Source organism: Macadamia integrifolia, chromosome 11 (genome assembly GCF_013358625.1).
Source record: "Macadamia integrifolia cultivar HAES 741 chromosome 11, SCU_Mint_v3, whole genome shotgun sequence".
Classification (NCBI taxonomy): domain Eukaryota; kingdom Viridiplantae; phylum Streptophyta; class Magnoliopsida; order Proteales; family Proteaceae; genus Macadamia; species Macadamia integrifolia.
Window position 1 is genome coordinate 18,595,688 of NC_056567.1, and position 19,916 is coordinate 18,615,603.

Genomic DNA, 19,916 nt, shown 5'->3' on the forward strand with positions numbered 1-19,916 from the left:
TACCACCTCATCCTAAGCCCAAAAATAGCCTTCCCTAGTTGATGCCCTATCCGAATCCAAATCCGAAAACAGCCTTCCCTAGCCGAAGCTCTACCTGAACCCAAATCTGAAAGTAACCGTTCCTAGCTGGAACTCTGTCCGAATATCATCATAGTCAACATCTCTCAAGAAAGGAATTTGGAGGTTAAGACCATATTCCCCTGGGCCAAGAGAATCCAAAAGACAGTAAGAGATTTTACTAATTAGGGGCCCACCCCTCTTGACCCAAAATAAGGGTTAAGTTCAGGTACAGTTTCTCAACCGAATTGTCATCAGTTGCTTAACCTCGTGTGTAGTCATGAGTAATGGGCAAGGAAGTCACCCCCTTGATCTCATACCTATGGGTATATCAAAAGGATCATGTACCTTCATCCACTGCATACTCAGCATCATGTAGAAAATATATGAAGAAGCTAGGAGCGCCACAAGCTAACTGTAGAACTTGTTTGCGGTCTTGAAAAGAATGTTTCTACATTATATTCCTATCATAAAGAATTGCTTTACTAAGTGATTTTTGGATAGAAGGTGTCCCTCCACCTTAAGAAAAATGTTCAAATACGTGACTTAGGGGCAATCCTGTCAGAGTTATGTAAAGTCCTAAGATGTCTCGAGAAAATCAGGAGGAAGGACACCTAGTGAAGGTAGCGAGGTAAAGTTGTAGCCCCTCTACGGGCTCTGGCCAGCTCAGCAAAGGGGGCCGAGTTAGGCAGGCTTTGATTTTATCGAAAGCTACTTCGCATTCCTCCATCCAGTGAAATTGTTATTGACCTTTTCCTCCTTTTAGTAGCTTGAAGAAAGGAGGACACCTATCCCCAGCCTGGGACAAGAACCTATTAAGTGCGGCCAGGCACCCTGTCAGTTTCTGAGCTTCACGAATATTTCTTAGCCAACGCATTTCTTGAATGGCCTTGATTTTGGAGGGGTTTGCCTCTATTCCCCTTTACGATACTAGAAAGCCCAGGAATTTCCTAGAGGTTACTCTAAATGCACACTTGGTTGGATTTAGTCTCATCTGGTTCTACCGCAGGACATCAAAGGCCTCCTTCAGATCTAGCTCATGATCAGTGCCTTTCACACTCTTGACCAGCATATCATCAACGTAAACTTTCATATTTCTTTCGATTTGGTTTTCAGAACATTGTATTCACCATCCTCTGGTAAGTGGCTCTAGCATTCTTTAGGCCAAAAGGCATTGTAGTGTAGCAGTAGTTGCCCTAAGTGGTGAGGAAAGCAGTTTTCTCCTCATCTTCCACCTTCATCTTTATCTGGTTATAGCCAGAATATGCATCCATGAAGGTCAGCATCTTGTGGCCCACAGTCGAGTCTGTGAGGGAGACAATCTGGGGCAAAGGATAGCAATCTTTAGGACAGGCCTTATTCAGGTTAGTGTAGTTTATGTATATCCTCCACTTTCTATTGGACTTCAGAACCATGACCACATTGGCTAACCAGGTCAGGTACTTTACTTCCCTCACAAACCTCGGGCTAGGAGTTTGTCAACCTCCTAATTGATGATGGTGTTCCGCTCAGTCACGAAGTTCCTATACTTTTGCTGGATAGGCTTGAAGCGAGGGTTAACGTCCAAACTGTGCTCGACTACAGCCCTGGAGATGCTAGGCATATCAGAAGCCTTCCACGTGAAAATATCAGAGTTTTTATCGAGGAAGTTCAAAATCTTGTCGCAGCGTTGGGAGCTTAGCAATGCTCTGAGCTGAATGATTTTTGATGGCTCAGCCTCAGTGATTGGGATAATAAGCAGCTGTTCCAGTGTCTTGGCTCGAGTCAGGAGGCTTTCATCTCAGCAATCAACAATTTCTACCGTACACGCTAGGCCCGAGCATGGTTTCTTAACAGATTTTATAAAGTTGGCATAGCATTCTTGAGATTCCTTCTGGATGGACTTACATTCCCTGACTCCATTGCTAGTGGGGAATTTGACTTTCATGTGCTTAGTGGACATAATCGCCCCAAGGCCATTGAGAGCAGGTTGGCCAAGGATTGCATTATAGGGTGAGGCGATCTTGGCGACCATAAAAGAAACCACGGTAGTGGCTGTCTGAGCTCCGTGTCCGATGGTTACGAGCAACTCTACAACTCCTTCTAGCTCTCTTCTGGTGTGCCTGAAAATCCTTACAAGGGTCCTGGGCTGGCTTTAGGGCCCCAGTGCCAAGCCCCAGTTTTATGAAGGATTCGTAGGATATGAGGTCAACGGAGGCTCCTGTGTCCACTAGGACCCTATGGAAGGGGTGGTTGGCCACCACTAATTGAACTACGACAGCGTCGTTGTGAGGCTAGTTCAACTCTTCCAGATCTCTGTCAGAGAATGTAATGGTGGATCCGTTCTGAGGGCTTTGAAAAGTTGTTCCGTGATGCACGCGAACCTCACGTGTGCTTTGGATTTTCTGACTGATTCCACCATGGGTCCACCCATGATTGTTAGAATGGTTAGACCCACTCTAGTTATTGTAAGCATCAGCTAGATCCATGGCTGGTTCCTTAGGCGGCTCGGCCTGGCATCATCTCTCCTCGACTCAGGCCAGTTCCCACCATATTTTTGCTTCAAATACTTGTTAAGGTATCCAGCCTTGATGAGCTCATCAATTTTCCTTTTCAAAGACTTGTAGTCTTCAGTGTCATGTCCATGGTCTTGGTGGTATCAACAGTACCGGTTGGGGTTCCTCTCCTCTGGTTTAGCCGTCATTGGTCTGGACCAGCAAAAATACTTCTGATCTTGGATCTCTAAGGGTAGGTTTGTTTGGAAACGATCAAGTTCATATCGCTCGGGTTCAGCAGTGTCAAGCGGCCGATCTGTTCTGCTCTTCTTTGGCTCGTAAGAATTGTCCCTTGGCCTTAGAGTCCTTTTCTTCTCCTTCTCTGATAGATCACCCCTGTCAGCTATCCCTCTGGCGGCCAGAGACAGATCAGGGTGCATCACCCTATTGCATAATATGCTATATGCCACTCCTTCCAGTAGGTTTTTTACCTCCAGTGTCACCTTGGTGAATCAGGCAAGGAACTCTCTTATAGTTTCTCTTGCTCCCTTGCTCATGTTCATCATGTTTTGTGTAGTTTGCTTCTGCTTCATACTTGCTTGGAAACGTGTGAGGAACGCTCTTGTCAGATCTTCATAGCTGCGGATGGATCAGGGCCGTAAGTTCGACATCCATACTAGCGTAACTCCTTTTAATGAGGCTACAAAGGCTCGACATAGAATGGTGTATGACCTACCATGAACCATCCTGGCTGAGCTGTAATATAGCAGATGATCATAGGGATCTGTGGTGCCATCATATCCATTGAAGACGGATATCACAAAATTTGGGGGTAGCTCGGCATCTATTAGTTCTTCGGATAGTTCATTATAGGCCAGAGTTACAATTATGTCGGCCAGGTGCCTTTGCCTCTACATTCAATCTATTCGCTCAGTGAGGCATTGTATGCGGCTCTCCAGGTCATCCCTTCTCACCTCGAATCGGTGGTCCAAGGAGCGACATGCCCTTTCACCTCTTCTAAGGCTTCTTCCTTGGTCTTGGTGACCACTAGGCCGATCCTGCATTTGCTGTGGTATGCCTCTGGTCGGCCTGGTGGGTGAGCTCTGACCCCCATGGGGTTGATCTTACCGAGCTATTCTCTGGGAGTTCTCACGTTCTCTTTTGTGTGGACGCGTGCTTCTAGTGAGTCTTTGAGGCGATAGCTAGTGTCTTCCTATCTGGGGTGGGGATCTGTGGGCATCATGTGTCTCTGGACTCTGATGACATATGGAATGATGAGCTCTCCCATTCTTAGCAGGAATAAGGCCTTGCCTATGCCCCTTGGTAGGAGACCAGGGTGGTACCGAATGAACAGTGCATGATGTTCTGGCCACCCCCCTCCTAGCTGTTGATTGAGGGGTGACACTCTTGTTAGGAGATTTTTCGTTGGGTTGTCTGCCCAGAATAGGCCTAAGCGGCTGAGCTGAACCAATCTGTGGCACAGGGAGTGCCGAGCTGAACTAACGTATGAAGTCCTGCACCAGTGTGTTTATCGCTCACACCTGTAGCTATAGGCTCTACATCTGCTCTTCTATATTTGGGTGAGTTACCCAAGATGATGGGATATGGTGAGATAGCTGAGGGTTTTGCTCACGCTGATTTCCCTCTCCTTGGGTAACTTGCGCATCAAGCCCGGCTTGCTGGGGCCCTCATAGAGGGATCTCTATCAGGACATTCTCCTGCTCTACCATTAGTGGGGAATGGGGACGTCTAAGTGGTAACTCATGGGTGGATCTTACTCGTGTTGTCACAGAAGAAATGACCTTCTCACTCCTTAATTGCATTGGTCCAAGACGGCTTTTTGTAATAGTTTCCCACGGACGGTGCCAATCTGATGCAGTAAAAATTGACTAAATGATCTTCATTGCAGCTCCTGGTGCTCTAGTCGACTTGCACAGAAGAGAGGATAGGGTAGATCCAGGCTGACCTGATAGGGGAGTCTCCGATGCCTAAGTAAGATCTTTCCACAGTAGATGCTCAAGAGAGCTTTTTCAGTAAAAGAAGTGATCGATCCCCATGATGGAGGCTTACCATGATATTTATAGGCTGCTGATGGAGGGAGAATGGGAGACATTTGTGAAGAGTCCTGTTTAGGCGTAGATTCCTTGAGGGGAGTGGCTCTGTGATTCTGGGAATATTCTGGGTCCTAGGGTATTCCAGGGAAATATTCCCCTCTTATCTCGGAAATGCCAACCGTGAGGGATAGATGTCTCTGGTGATGTGTAGTGGATAGAGTCTTGTCCTTGTGACTAGGGATTATGCTCCTTGAATGTAGGAGTGGATGAGAGCACATTTCTGGGAACCTTGTTGTTAATGTCGGGCCGAGGTAGCAGCACGACCTAATGAGAGGCTGAGGTGGCAGCTCGGGCTGATGGAGTACTGAGGTAGCAGCAAGGCCTGATAGAGGGCCGAGGTGGAAGCACGGCTTGATGGGGGCCGAAGTGGAAACACGGCCTGATGGAGGGCTGAGGTGGAAGCACGACCCAATGAGGGCCAAGGTGGCAGCTCGGACTGATGGAGGGCCAAGGTAGCAGCACGCCAGATGGAGGGCCGAGGTGGCAGCACAGCTAGATAAGGTATCAATGTAGCATTGGTCAGGACGCTCCTTACCCGTGTCGTGGTTAGGGTGAAATACACTCATCACAACCTAATCCATTTTTTCCAAAAATAGTATGTTCTTAGCATCCCTCCTTTGAGTGTTCTTGCTCTTTACCATAAGTAGAAATCCCTCCCCCTTGAGGTTCTTCAGGTGTATGAAGAGATCTTTGTCAAGATCCAGAGTTCTATTCGGATCTTCAAAGTGTTCTTCAAGGCTTTGGGGATCTTCAATCCATTTCTTTCCAAAAATAGCAATTCTTAGCAGAAGCTCTGTTTGAGTACCCTTGTAATCTTTCCAAAAATAACCATTCTCAACGGAATCTTTGTTGGAGTGCCACCTCAGCTTAGCCCTCCATAGGCTATCCCCAGTGGAACCTCTATCAGAGTGCCACCTCATCCTAAGCCTGGAAATAGCCTTCCCTATCCGAAGCCCTATCCGAATCCAAATATGAAAATAGTCTTCCCTAGCCGAAGCTTTGCCCGAACCCAAATCCTAAAGTAACTGTTCCTAGCTGGAACTCTGTTTGAATATCGTCATAGTCAACATCTCTCGAGAAAGGAAGTTGGAGGTCAAGACCATCTTCCCTTGAGCCAAGAGGATCCGAAAGACAGTCCGAGATAGTACAAATCAGGGGCCCACCCCTCTTAACCCAAAACAAGGGTTAAGTTCAAGTACAGTTTCTCAACCGAATTGTAATTATGTAGACTTTATATAAGCTTTGTTTTAGTGTACACAGTCGTTTAAATTCAGTCATTGTATATATATGTGATAACTTATCCATGCATATGGAATTGGAATAATTGTGGAAAATGTTCATTCTTAAGCATCTAGTAGGAAGACCGGTTGAATCGGGCAGATTGGGTGCCTAACACCTTCTTAATTCTGTAACCTGACACTTACCCTAAATCTTTGGACCAGATCGATTTTTGGGCCCTTTTCACTAGAATTGCGCCCACCCCCAAGTCCTAGGCCCATAATCCTAAGTGGCAACTCCAAACCCTATTGTATGATCCTGATCCCCATATTGGACCATCATCAAACCCCTATCTAGAATGACAAACTTTACACTCTTGTGAAATAGGCCTCCACGTATCTCCAAGCGGCGATATGGTGGTGCAGGGCCTGCAGGAAAAGCACACATGACACACCCCTCCCTCAAAAAAGAGAAAGAGAGGAGAGAGGATGGAATGGATGCAAATCCCTTTCCCCCCAAGGGAAGAGAGACATCTCATCATTCTTTGGCAGCTACCCTCACAATAGGCGGATTGATTCTACCATCTTTGAAAAAGGACTACTGAGAAGAAACTCAAAGCTTCTTTGGATGGGGGAAGGAGGAAATGAAGCAGTTTGTCAAATATGGGGAGATTGACATTTTGAAGGTGGCCAGGATTTTTGCCAAATACTTGTTGTTGGGAGGAAGCCACCAGCAGCGGTCATAAGATGCTTATCTATTTTGCATATTGACTCGCTATGTTCTTCGAATTCCTAGACGTGGGGCACCACTAGTCCTAATAGAGGTAGTAAAACAACTGAAAGAAGGAGGTGACATCGTCCCTATAATTCTTCTAGAAACACTCAAAGGGTTTAACGACATGAGCCATAGCCACAAATTTGGGATCGTTCGTTATCAAGAAAGTCCTGCTATCTTTCAAATTTGGTTACTCAAAAGGTTATAATTGGTCAAGCCTCTGAAGGGGTGTCAGTTCAAAGCTTCTCACTATCAAGACAAGAGAGAGGTTCCGGAGTTCAAGTTCATCATTGATTGGGAAGAATATTTATAGGGAAGAACTACATAGGATATCAAGTGGAAGTGCCCATGGTGACCCTAAGATGGTTTCTTAATGAAGACCCATGATGCAGGTATGTCAAGTTATGGTTTGACCCACACGTCTTTTTATTTTCCAACTTACATCAACCAGTAGTATGGACTAAAAATGAAAGACCCTGAAGAGTTGGTGAACACCTATTCACCCCAAGAATTGTCACCCCATCTTGTAGCCCATCTATCCTAACTTTGGTCTCAAGAATTAAGAGGCCATTTCCCACTTTAATGTAATTTCACTGGATTACTTAACAAAGTGATATTCGGACTTTAGCATTCCTTCGGTTATTCTAATGAAAATTTGAGTCATAGAATTAGTCATGCCTTAAAACCTCAATAATTCAAAAATATTTTTTATGCCAAAAAAAATGTTTTCATTTTAAAACAAAGAGCCAGTTCTTATTCTAATGAAAATTTGAGTCGTGGAATTAGTCATGCCTTAAAACCTCAATAATTCAAAAAGATTTTTTATGCCAAAAAAAAATGTTTTCATTTCAAAACAAAGAGCCAAGACTGGAAGTACAATAATAAAAAAAAAAAGACAAAAAGAAAAGAAATATAAAAGGAGGAAAAAAAACATTAGTGTTCTCAGTTTGCAGGACAGGGAAAGATAAGAAAGGAAGGGTTGTAGGAATGAGCCTCGTCATCCGAACTGGCATCATTTGTAGGGATCATCACATCACCAACGACTGCAGCATCATATCAAACCTGTAAGTCCACCAGTTACTTCTCAAGATCAGTGATCCATGCCCCTTAAAAAAAATGTAAAGAAGCAATCAGAATGAGATGCATCAGTAAGGAAGAACTATGCTTAAGAAAGAAATGATACCGTAAAATATGTCTGCCCCATCTCATTTAATAGCTCCATGCATAGGCCCTGGTGCATGCAGCGAATCTTAGTATAGGCCTCCGGGGATACCTGAGAAGGATCATATCAACAAGAGAAGAGAAAGAAAGAAAAAGAAAAGAGAGTGGTTGAGACTTACTGTAGACACCCAATTTTGTCACCCCCACCGGCTATAATGAAATGCGGATCTTGGACATGACTTCTTATTTCTGATCAATAGAGATGATGATCGACTAAGGAAACCCAGAAACATCCCCTACCTAAAAAACCCTAAAAATCCTATGCAAGAGAAAAGAGGGTCCAATTTTGACTTTTTATATATGAAGGAATCTAGTTAGGATAACCGTACGGATGGATAGTACTCAGAAATACGATTCTAACAATATATGGTACGTCAAAATCAGACCGTCGATTCCAACGCATGTCACATGCATCAGTCAGCTAGCCAGCCAACTAGCCACCCTGCCAGCTTGCCTGCCAGCCAGCAGCCAGCCCCACACGCATTCTACATGTGCTAGCCAGCCAGTCAGTCAGTCAGCCAACCGGCAGGCCAGCTCCTCACGTATGCTGTGCACGTCTTAGCCAGCCTCGCACACACATTACGTGCTCCCACCGCACACCCCGTGTGCACCCGCGCACCAGCCCTTGAGCAACCACCGCACACCCTGTGCGCCCCTACGCTACACCCCATACACTCCCACCACAGACCCCGTGCGGAGTCAAAAACCAGCCTGCGCGCGGCCGTAAGGCAGCCAGTGCACCCTCACGTGCTAGCCCCTCGCGCCTGCTGCCTACCAACCTTGTGCACTCATGGCCTCCATATGCCATACACCACTGCCAGCCTCCCGCACACACCTTTGCATGCCACGTGCACCCATACCCAGCCATGTGTGCCACCGTCAATGGTCAGGATTTGTGTTCCACTAACCCAGTGGGAGAAGAGATTTTCTCTTCACCTACTTACGTATTTTACACTGTCCCACTAGCATATCCTACGCTGCAACCTTCTATTGGCTCAAAAAGGAATATTCTCACCTCATTGGCCCAAGAAAAAGACTCACTTTTCCTATTAGTCAAAAAAACCATCTCCCACCCCATTGGCCAAAACTTTCATTTTTTCATCGTCATTAGCTTAAAAGAACCACTTTTTTCTACCATTATCCAAGGGAATTCCCTTTCTCTCCCCATTGGTTCAAGAATCCTATAAATACCCCTCCCTTTGGTTTTTCACAACACAACACCAAGATACCCCACAACATCCCATAGTAGAGAAGCTCTACCCTCTCTCCTCCCATCCCCCTTTGATGTTTTCCAAGTCTTCGGAGAGATCTTCATAAGATCTGAAGTGTTCTTCAGATCTTAAAGTGTTCTTCGGGCCTTTGGGACTCTTCAATCCTTTGCTTTCTTTGAGTGAAATTTTTAGGAAAAGTTTCCTCCTAGCCCTCCCATAGCCTATCCCCAACTGAAGCTCTATTCAAGTGCCACCTCAGCCTAGCCCACCCATAGCCTATCCCCAGTGGAAGCTCTGTTCGAGTGCCACCTCATCCAAAACTTGAAAGTATCCCATCCCTAGCAGAAGCTCTATCCAAATACCACCTCAGCCTAGGCCCGAAATAGCCTTCACTAGTCGAAGCTCTATCCGAATTCAAAATCGAAAGTAACCATTCCTAGCTGAAACTCTGCCCGACTATTATCACAGTCAGTATCTCTCAAGAAAGGAAGTTGGAGGTCAAGACCATCTTCCCCTGAGCCGGGAGAATCCACAAGGATGTTTGTACCAGCATCAACCAGGGGTTCCACCCCTCTTGACCCAAAACAGGGGTCAAACTCAGGTATAATTTCTCAACAGAATTAGCACAATGTAGACTTTATTAGACCTTGTTTTAGTGTACATAGTTTTTTAAATTCAGTCAACGTACATATGTGTGATAACTTAGCCATGCATGCGAAATAGGAATAATGGTAGAAAATGTTCGTCCTTAAGCATATAGTAGGAAGACCGGTTGAACTGGGCAGATTGGGTGCCTAACACCTTCCTAATTCTATAACCTGACACTTACCCTAAATCTTTGGACCAGACAAACTTTCGGGCCCTTTGCTTAGGAATTGGGCCCACCCCCGGGTCCTAGGCCCATAACCCTAGGTGGTGACACCAAATCCTTTTGTATAATCCCAATCCCCGTATTGGACCATCATCAAACCCTTGTCTCAAATGATGAATTTTACACTCTTGTAAAATAGGACTCCACGTATCTCCAACCATTGATACGGTGGCACGGAGCCCATAGAGTAAGCACACACAACACACCCCTCCCTCGTGAAAGAGAAAGAGAGGAGAGAGGACGGAATAGATGCAAGCCTTTTTACTGCCCACAAAGGAGGAACCAAACATTATTTTCGGCCGCTGCCCTCACAGTGGCGACTCCACTGGGGAGAAATGTTAAGCTTCCAGCACTAGATGCTACCATTAAATGTAAGAACATTTTCCAACACATATTTTTGAAAACATGTTTGGCTAACCCCATGTTTGTATTTGTACTCGCTAACTACATCATGCATTGGGCTTAAAGGGAAATCATTTGGCAAGGGTCTCCCTGTCATGCCCTCACCCTTGGGGAGGTCAATGCATGTCATGGAGAGTACTTTGAGAGTAAATGGTAGCTGCTTCCTGTACAAGGGTGTGGGCTATTGTTAAACGGTGAGGATGTTCATAATTGGGCCAGCACCCTCGGGGAGGTCCGTGCACTTTATGACATTCTGAGATCGGATAATGATATTCCCACATTACACTTTTGCACACAATCACTCACGGTTCCATCACCCCATGGTTGGTTGCTTAACCTCATGTGTAGGATGTGGGGTATTGTTAAACGATGAGGATGTTCATAATTGGGCCAGCACGCTCAAGGAGGTCCGTGCACTTTATGACATTCTGAGATCGGATAATGATATTCCCACATTACACTTTTGCACACAATCACTCACGGTTCTATCACCCCATGGCTAGTTGTTTAACCTCATGTGTAGTCATGAGTAATGGGCAAGGAAGTCACCCCCATGATCTTGTACCCATTGGTATATTAAAAGGATCACGTACCTTACATATATAGATCCTGTAAGGAAGCCTTGTCAGTTCTATTGCATCCACCGCATGCTCGTATCATGTAGGAAACGCTAGGACGCCATAATCTGATCTATAGAATTTGTTTGTGGTCTTAAAAAAGAATTTTCCTATGATATATTCTAGTCATAAAGAAATGCTCTCCTAAATGGGTTTTGGATAAAAGGTGTCATTCCTCTTTAGAAATGAAATATGGATGATTTGTCATACGCGATCCAGGATGATTTCTGTCAAAGTCCTGTGAAATGCCAAATTATCTAAAAGACCCGAGGAAACTAGGAGGAAGGTCACCTAGTGGGATAAGATAAAGGAAAGCATGACTTTATTGACAATGAATGTATTAATAGGAGTACTCTGGTCAAGCCATTTATATGAACCTCCCACTTATGACATTGAGTGGACTAGGGGCATTAACCCCTATCCACTCCCTACCATCAAGTGGACTAACTTTGGATGTATCATTGGTTTTTATTCTAGTGAATGTGTGAACAAAGGGATTGAGAATACAAGAATCCTAAAATAAATCACTTTTTGATTCAGGCACAATTCCACACCTCAAGTATTCTCCGCAGTCCATTTGGACATGTCAGGGTAACCGGTTGATCGATTAAGTCCAATATTACCTCTGTCATCTCTTCGAGATTGTCTATCGCCAAGTGATTACAACCTAGTTCACATGGATCCGCACAATCCTGAATCACCCAGGGAAGCATTGGTCCACCCCATAGAGACCTTACAGACGGAAAGGCCCAAGGTTAAGAGAGGGATAACACAGATGCTGCATGCATTCTAGAACCCTCCCAGGACTGAACCAGTACAAGCTATAGGATAGTTGGATCAGAATGGACCAACGGGTCATCGTGGGAATTCTCCCCGAGTTGACTCAGGAGAACCCGAGCAAGTCAGGCTAACCGGTTAGAGAGGAGTTTCACCTACCCGTCCAAATGGTCAATGGGGGCCCTATTCCAGGGTCCCTTCTCCCAAGGTAGTGATTGAAGATGAGGAAGAAGATTTTACAGCGCATGTCCGAATGGAATCTTTAGAGATGGAGAGAGAAAGAAAAGTTAGGGAGCAATTGGATAAATTGGAAATATGCTCCGAATAGGAAAGAGTTCAGAAAGCCAAGCAGTGGATTCTGATGAAATGAATTCCTCTTCTGGGGTAAGGATTCTCGAGAAGTTCAAATGGCAGATTGACAAATTTGATGGGTTAGGGGACCCTAAGGCTCATCTCAAAGTCTTCCTTAACATCTCCAAGTCATGGCAACTTGTGGACAACTAGATGGGACAAGCATTCATGTTAACCCTATCAGGAGCAGCACTAAGGTGGCTCACCCAGTTGGAGTCTTTCCAAACCTAGAATTAGACAACAGTGGTGAAAGCCTTCACCAAGCAATACTCTTACAACACCAAAGTCGATGTGAAACGTCGGGAGCTTGAGACGTTGAGACAATAGCCTAGAGAAGGATTCACAGCCTTCTTGATGAGGTTTAGGGATACGGCTGCCAAAATGATAGATCGGCCTTCAGAAGCAGAGCAAGTAGAAATGTTGATTGAAAACTTGTCAAAGCTTTATTATGATGTCATTTACTATCAACATCGGTAAACTTTTGATGCCTTGATAGCCACCGGTACATGTGTGGAAAACAAAATCCTCAGGGAAGCTCAGTATCAAGGATCCTACCAAGATGCATGTAAGAACACTAGAGTTGGATGGAGAAAGTGTCCCGAGACCAATATGGTAGGTGTGGTTCAACACTCAACCTCACCTGTCACCTCTTTACAACCATTCATGATACAAGCAGATGCACCCACCCAGAAGGTTCCTCATCGAAGAAGGTAGTTTACTGATTTGGGAATGCCCGTGACAGCCGTGTATGAAAATTTAAAGAAACAAGGATTGCCAGGGATAGGCGTTCCAAGAGTAATCAGCAACCCTTCCCTAGCATGGTACAAAGATCATGAATATTGTGCTTATCACACTCAGAAGGGGTACAACACTGAAACATGCATAGGTCTCCAACATTCAATCCAGAACTTGGTAGACAATGGGACCATTGAAGTCAAGATGAAGAAATCTCCTAATGTTAATACCAATCCCCTCCCGGATCATGGAACCGTCAACATGTTGCCAACAATGAGTGACTAGAAAAATTGGGATCCTAAGTTCTATGATCCAACCCATTTTATTAGGGATGCCAAGAAATACTAAGAAGAGAGGCATGTTTAATGGCAAGAGAAATTCCAACTTGTGCAAAGGTTGTCCCTTCCTCCAGAATTGGTAGGGCACTTCCGTGGATTCGTTAAGGATGCTTGTCAAAAGGAGTGTGACTCCTTCCGAAGGGCTATTCACAGGTATCAGTTGGATAAGCACTTCCATCATCCATTCTCTATGACCTTGTGAATAACCTAGATGAAAAAGAAACAGAGAGTGATCCCACTTAACGTATTGTATCCTGAGCTCGAAAGAATCACATGAATACTCATGCTTATAGGAGAGCCAAAAGTCGAAAAGCTAGGGCTTATGAGAAAGCCATTCATCCTTCCTCATCAACAGAAGAATCCACTGCAGCACATCTCTAACCTCCAGCATATTTCCAACCTTCACCATATTATCAACCTGCATCACATTACCAACCTCCACCATATTACCAACCTCTACCATATCATCAACCTTCATCACATCATCAAGGAGGAGTTTCCTCATCTTATCACCCCCAATCTTCAGACCCTACCTCTCACATCATATCACCTTCATATCAGCCCGCCTTATATCCCTCATCACCCTCTACCAATCCCATTCTCAGGGATCGGTATATAACCCAAAAGATCACTTCGGCAACAGGATCAGTGAATGCTTTAGGAGAAGGCTAGGAGGGTGATCCCACTTCTCTAATTCAGCCCACTATTCCTTCAGAGGATAATCCAAAGATGATTGAAGAAGTCATGGATGACCTCCTCATAGTAGTGATAGCATTGTCAGTGGGAGAATAAATCAAAGAGCATGCCTCCCTAATCTACATCGGGAGTGACATAGAAAATGATGAGTCAGGCCTAATCCATCTTCAAGCCAATGAGACCAAGTCTGGCCCAATGAAAATTTTTTGATCTACACTCTCTGAATACTACGAACATTTGGATGCGGGGCAATTTGATGGTCAAGAGGAATATGATGAAGAACCAAGTGAGGGGGAAATCAGCAAAGAAGAGGATGATAACGACGATGATGAGGACGAAAGTGAGGATGAGAATGTTGGAGATGACTCTGATTCTCAAGGCGATGATGAGTAACCAGATTAGGATGACTATCAGGGGCCTTGGCACAATGATGATGATGATGCATCAAGGTACTACTCACCCAGGGACCCAGGAGGATATTCTGTGAATGCAATTGGAGAAGATGACCCAATGATTGATCCCATAGATGCTATTCATCCGACACTCACAATTCACATGGAAGGGGAAGATCCGGCATCAGATTTAGAGGATAGTGAAGGCTATGAGATCACTATTGAAGGAGAAGTAAATCCTATAGCAGAACACATGGCTTATGTTTATAATCATTTGGTTGAGATAAAATTTATGGCTGATGAGATAGACCAAATGTTAGGTGAAGTGGCCATCAGTGAACAATGCTGCACCGAACAGTTGATAATCCTTCAGAAAATAGAGGGACATTCCACACTTGCAGAAATGATAGATACAGTAGTTGCGTGGCTTTCCAATGAAGTCAAGAAGGTACGAGCCAGGGCTGTGGGCATTTGTGGAGGACCTCGACCTCCTACCCCAAGTAGTGAAGAGGAATCTGAGGAAGAAGATGACCCCATAGTAGGGATAATTACCATAACAAACAGTGATGATAAAGATTGCTATCACACAGAGATTATTATGAAGAAACTTGCTAATGTGATGGAAACTCGGAGTGGAAAAGACCACAAGGGCAAGGCCCAAGCCGTAGAATAGTTAAGAACTAATGGAGCAGGAGCTAGTGGCTTAAAGAAAGAACCAAAGAATCTAGTCTTGGCTCAGCTCAAGAAGTCCCAAGCTAATATCTCAATTTAGGGATTGTTGATGGCCTCCCCCACACACTGGGAAGTAGTCTTGAAGTCTCTCACCAATGTGCAAGTGCTAATTGAGATAGATCCAGTACACCTCTCGCACATAGTAGGGGCAATATATGTGGTATAGTCATTGATGTTCTCAGACACTAAACTCTCTAGAGGAGCCCAGCACAATAAAGCTCTACACAGCACGGTACAATGTCTAGACAAGGTGGTTCCCCAGGTTCTCATTGACAACGGGTCTTCTTTGAATGTTCTACCCTTAAGATCGGAAAAGAGTATTGGCATCAACCTGGAAGAGATGAGGCCGTCAACCCAAACCATATGGGCATATGACAACACTAAGAGAAAAATCCTTGGCATCCTCACCATCGCCATAGTAATTGGCCTGGTGAAGTTTGATATTGATTTCCAGATCATTGGTATACCGTTATCTTTTAACATGCTCTTGGGAAGGCCTTGGTTACATCATGCGAAGGTAGTGTCCTCTAGTCTCCATCAAAAAAATAACTTCATTTATGAAGGAAAGGTGATTATAGTAGCTAGAGGTCCCAAAGTGGTGAACACCTTAGCCAACATTGAAAATGGAGAAGAACAAGACCAGGAAGTTCAACTTAATGGTTTTGAAATAGAAGAAACTTGTGCCGCACTTACCAAGAAAATGCCAGATGAAAAGATTCTGGCTAACTATAAAGCAATATGGAGTCCTTCAGTAAATCAGATGTTGAGGAACATGCAATAGTTTCCAGGGATGGGATTGGGAAAGTATCATCAGGGTGTTTCAAAATTACCCACTCTGGTGTTAGCAAAGGAAAGACTGGTCTTAGCTACATTCCTCAAACCCCTAGACCAAGCAAGAAGAAGGGCAACAAAGGGTAGAAGGTACTAAGGATGACTAGGAAAATCTCTGCCTCTTACTACCCCACTCTCAATGGGTACTTCATAAGGGAAGGAGAAGATTTTTCCTTTTGTGGAAATGTTGAGCCATGTGTTCATGAAACTGCTGCAAAGATTCAACCAGGGTTTAAAGTATTCTTTCAAGATGAGTTCGACTGGGTAACCCATGAGGTAGAACAACAACAAATGCTAGCCAAAGAAAATGATCAAAATAGTTGCATCACTAGAATAGTGAAAGTAGCACTGATTGAAGATGGGTTCTCCTCTAACAACCCCACAACACTGATCCAGTCAAACGAATTGCCAAGTCCCGAGTACTCTTGAAGAGGGAATGGGAAAAGAAGATAAGACTCAACTAGAGCCTACAACTTCCCATGAATCTGAAAGGTCACATTTGTTCCTTTCTAAAAAAGCCACGAGCTCAGGAGTTACATGAGCTCAAACCTAGGCATTTCAGAGGAAGAAGCACTTAAAGCAAAGTAAAGAAGAGCACAAAGAATGATAGTTTGCATGTACTATGCTCGAACCAACTATAGCAGGAAGGTCCTTGAAGGTGGTTAAAGATGTGACCAAGGCATCGGGATGGCATCCCTCAATAGGCTGGAAAAGATGGACTTTATAGAAAGAGGATTGAACAGTCTCCACCAATCTTCACCCCTCAAAACGTTCGGCTTCCGAGAGCATGAGATTGATCAGTTGGTATTTGTGAAGAAATAGGCACTTATCCAGAACAACCATTGCACCATTAAAGAAATAGAAACAACCTTCCTAGAAGAAGAAAGAGGCTCGTTACCATATCTTCTCATCCATCGAGCCGTCGAACCGCTCTTGAACTGGGCTAGCATTGGGGAGAACTTCAAGTTTACTCATGTTGTTGAGTCAATCAAACTTGATACCACTGATGAAAGCATTAAACCAGTCATTGAGTCTATAGTTGAGTCAGTTGTTGAGTTTGCTGTTTATGATTTCATGTCGGCCTCCCCTCTTGAAGAGAATCCATAGTCCATGTATGTCAAGTTTGTTACTCCTTCTTTCATAAATGAAATTTCTGATTTCGAGTATGACTTACCTCCTTCTCTGATGATGATCTTAATAAATTTCAAGAGTTAATAAAACAATACAAACCAAAGAAAGCCCAACTCATCTGTGAGGATACTTGAGTTATTAATCTAGGAACTAACCAATGCCTTCGAGAGGTAAAAATTGGCACTACCCTTGATGATGAAGAAGTAAAATAGATGATTAGTCTTCTAAAGGAATTTGCTGAGGTCTTTGCTTGGTCAGATGAGGATATGCCTGTTATAGACCCCAACATTGTGCAACATTGCTTGTTGACCTACCCTGGGGCAAAGCCGGTCAAACAGAAGCTCAGAAGGATGCATCTAGAATGGAGTGAGAAGATCAATTAAGAAGTAGTAAAGTAATGGAATGTGGGGTTCTTATAAGTGGTAAATTACCCCCAATGGTTGGCCGACATTGTACCAGTGCCAAAGAAGGATGGCAAGGTACAAATGTGCATAGACTTTCGGGATCTTAACAAGGTAAGCCCTAAAGATAACTTCCTATTACCTCACATTGATGTATTGGTTGACAACACGATAGGGCATGCCTTATTATCATTCATGGATGGATTCTTGGGATACACCCAAGTGAACATGCACCCCGAAGATTGGGAGAAGACAGCCTTCACCACTCCATGGGGAACATATTGTTATAAGGTGATGCCTTTTGGACTGAAGAATGCTGAGGCAACTTATCAGAGAGGAGCTACTACCATATTGCATGATATGATCAACAAGGATGTGGAAGTCTATGTGGATGACATGTTAGTGAAGTCAAAGGATCAACAGGGGGCACATTCCCGCATTAAGGTGATTCTTTGAAAGAATCAAGAAAATATCAGTTGAGGTTGAACACTCAGAAGTGTCTTTGGGGCAATAGTAGGAAAATTGTTAGGGTTCTTGGTGAGTGAAAGAGGCATTAAAGTTGACCCTATCAAGATCAAGGAAATTTAAGAAATGCCTATGCCTCACACTGAGAAGCAGATACGAAGATTCCTGGGTCACATCTAGTATATCAGCAGATTCATAGCTCAGTTGACTACAATCTATGAACCAATCTTCAAGTTGCTGAAGAAGGATCAGCCCATAGAATGGAATTATCAATGCCAACAAGCTTTTGATAAGAACAAAGGATACCTCATAAACCCACCGGTATTAACACCACTAGTGGAAGGAGAACCACTTCTGTTATACTTATCAGTGGGAGAATATTCCATGGGCTCATTGCTAGCAATAAAAGAGATGAAAAAGGGGGCAGAGCATGCCATATATTACCTTAGTAAGAAGTTTCTGGAATCTGAGATGTGGTACACATCTTTGGAAAAAACCTTTGCCACACCGATTTAGGCAATGAAAAGGCTGTGACACTATATGGTAGCTTATCCGATTTCCCCTACACCAATAACATAACTGAATATGAAGCTTGTGCCTCAGGACTCGACACTTCCCTAATATGTGTTCTAATTAAGATCCAATAGCTTTCTGATGATGCTGTTAAGCTTAGGTTCATTATGTTTGCATTGAAAGACCAAGCTAAGAAGTGGTTATATGGGTTACCCACAAATTCCATAACCTCATGGGAATAGTTCACAGTTGTCTTCCTTAAGAAGTTTTTCCCAACTCACAAGACCAATAAGCTTAGAAGTGATATCCTTTAGTTTAGGCAAAAGCCTAGTGAGTCATTTTCCAAACTTATGGAGAGATTCAAGGATCTACTCCAAGAATGCCCTCACCATGGCTTAGATTTATGGCATTTATATCAAATAAATTATGAGGGTAATGATTACCCAACTAAACAAATGATAGAGTATATGTGCCCTGAGGGATTCACATCCTTTACAGATGAAGGAAAGGTATGAAAATTCTTACTTGACTTAGCTGACAAAACCCGTGAGTGGGAACCAACCCAAGAGAGTGAAAGAACCATAGCAGGGAAAGGATATTTTGTGGATGTGATAGTAGCCAAGGAAGCCCATTTGGATAGCCTAATCAAAATGATTGAGGCTATTGTTCCTAGAGAACCATCATCAGTCAATTTGGTTAAGATTTGTGCTTGGTTCCAGTCCCCTAGACATGTCATAGAAGAATGCCCCAACACCTCTGGGGCCACTTCTAATGATAATGTTAATGCCTTATACCAGAATAATCTATATAGTAACACCTACAATCCAGGATGGAGAAATCACTTAAATTTCTCCTGGAATCAGGGCAACCAAGCAGGGCCTTCCAATTTCCATAATCAAAGTCAATTTGGACCCCAAAGGCCTCCCTTTACATAGCAATCTTTTTTCCAAAATACTTTTCCTAGGTCAAATGTAGGACCTCAGGCTAGTTTGCCTAGGGCCTCTCTCATATCATCTTATCAGCAACCCCCTGGCTTTACCAACACTGAAGAGGAAAGTAGAATAGGTGACTTGAAAAAAAATATGGCCTTCCTCATGACAAGCTATCAAAATCTTACGAGAGAACTCACCTAAGTTGTCTCAATTATGTGTAAGAGGGAGAATGAAACTTTACCTAGTCAACCAGAGCCTAACCCTAGCCATCATCAGCCTGTTAGTTCACAAGCACCAACTAATGCACCACTGAATATAGTACAAGGTCAGACCCAACAAGGGCCCTCTAACTAATGTAATGTTGTTTATGCCCTTAGGAGTGGCAGAGAGTACCAACAGAGTGTTCCTAAATCCTCTCCATCTATTACTCCTGTTAACTCTCTTTCAGTTGAGGACACAAGTGTGCCTCTTGTTCCAGGTTCATCTGTTGAACCTAAAGATTCTTCTAAAACTAAAGATAATTTGGTTGAGGAAATCAAAAATGATTCTTTTGAAAAAGGGCAAATCCCTAACAATCCTTATGTTCCTCCTGTCCCATTTACTAATCGCTTAGTAAACAAAAAGAATACTGCTTCCATGGATAAAATTTTAGAAGTCTTCAAA

At 43.8% G+C, this 19,916-nt stretch overlaps 1 long non-coding RNA gene and 1 other non-coding gene across 3 annotated transcripts; both read right to left on the minus strand.

Annotated features, from left to right (window-relative positions):
- Positions 1-7,462: 7,462 nt before the first annotated feature.
- Positions 7,463-8,108, minus strand: LOC122093451. 2 transcript variants are annotated; one of them, XR_006144450.1, is made up of 3 exons: positions 7,978-8,108; positions 7,821-7,910; positions 7,463-7,699 (listed from the first exon to the last, which is right to left on the minus strand). It is a non-coding gene; the product is annotated as an uncharacterized LOC122093451 (long non-coding RNA). The 2 variants fall into 2 exon arrangements; XR_006144452.1 differs by having other exon boundaries at positions 7,463-7,743.
- Positions 8,109-18,611: 10,503 nt separating this feature from the next.
- Positions 18,612-18,718, minus strand: LOC122094488. The gene has a single exon (XR_006144804.1). It is a non-coding gene; the product is annotated as a small nucleolar RNA R71 (small nucleolar RNA).
- Positions 18,719-19,916: the final 1,198 nt, after the last annotated feature.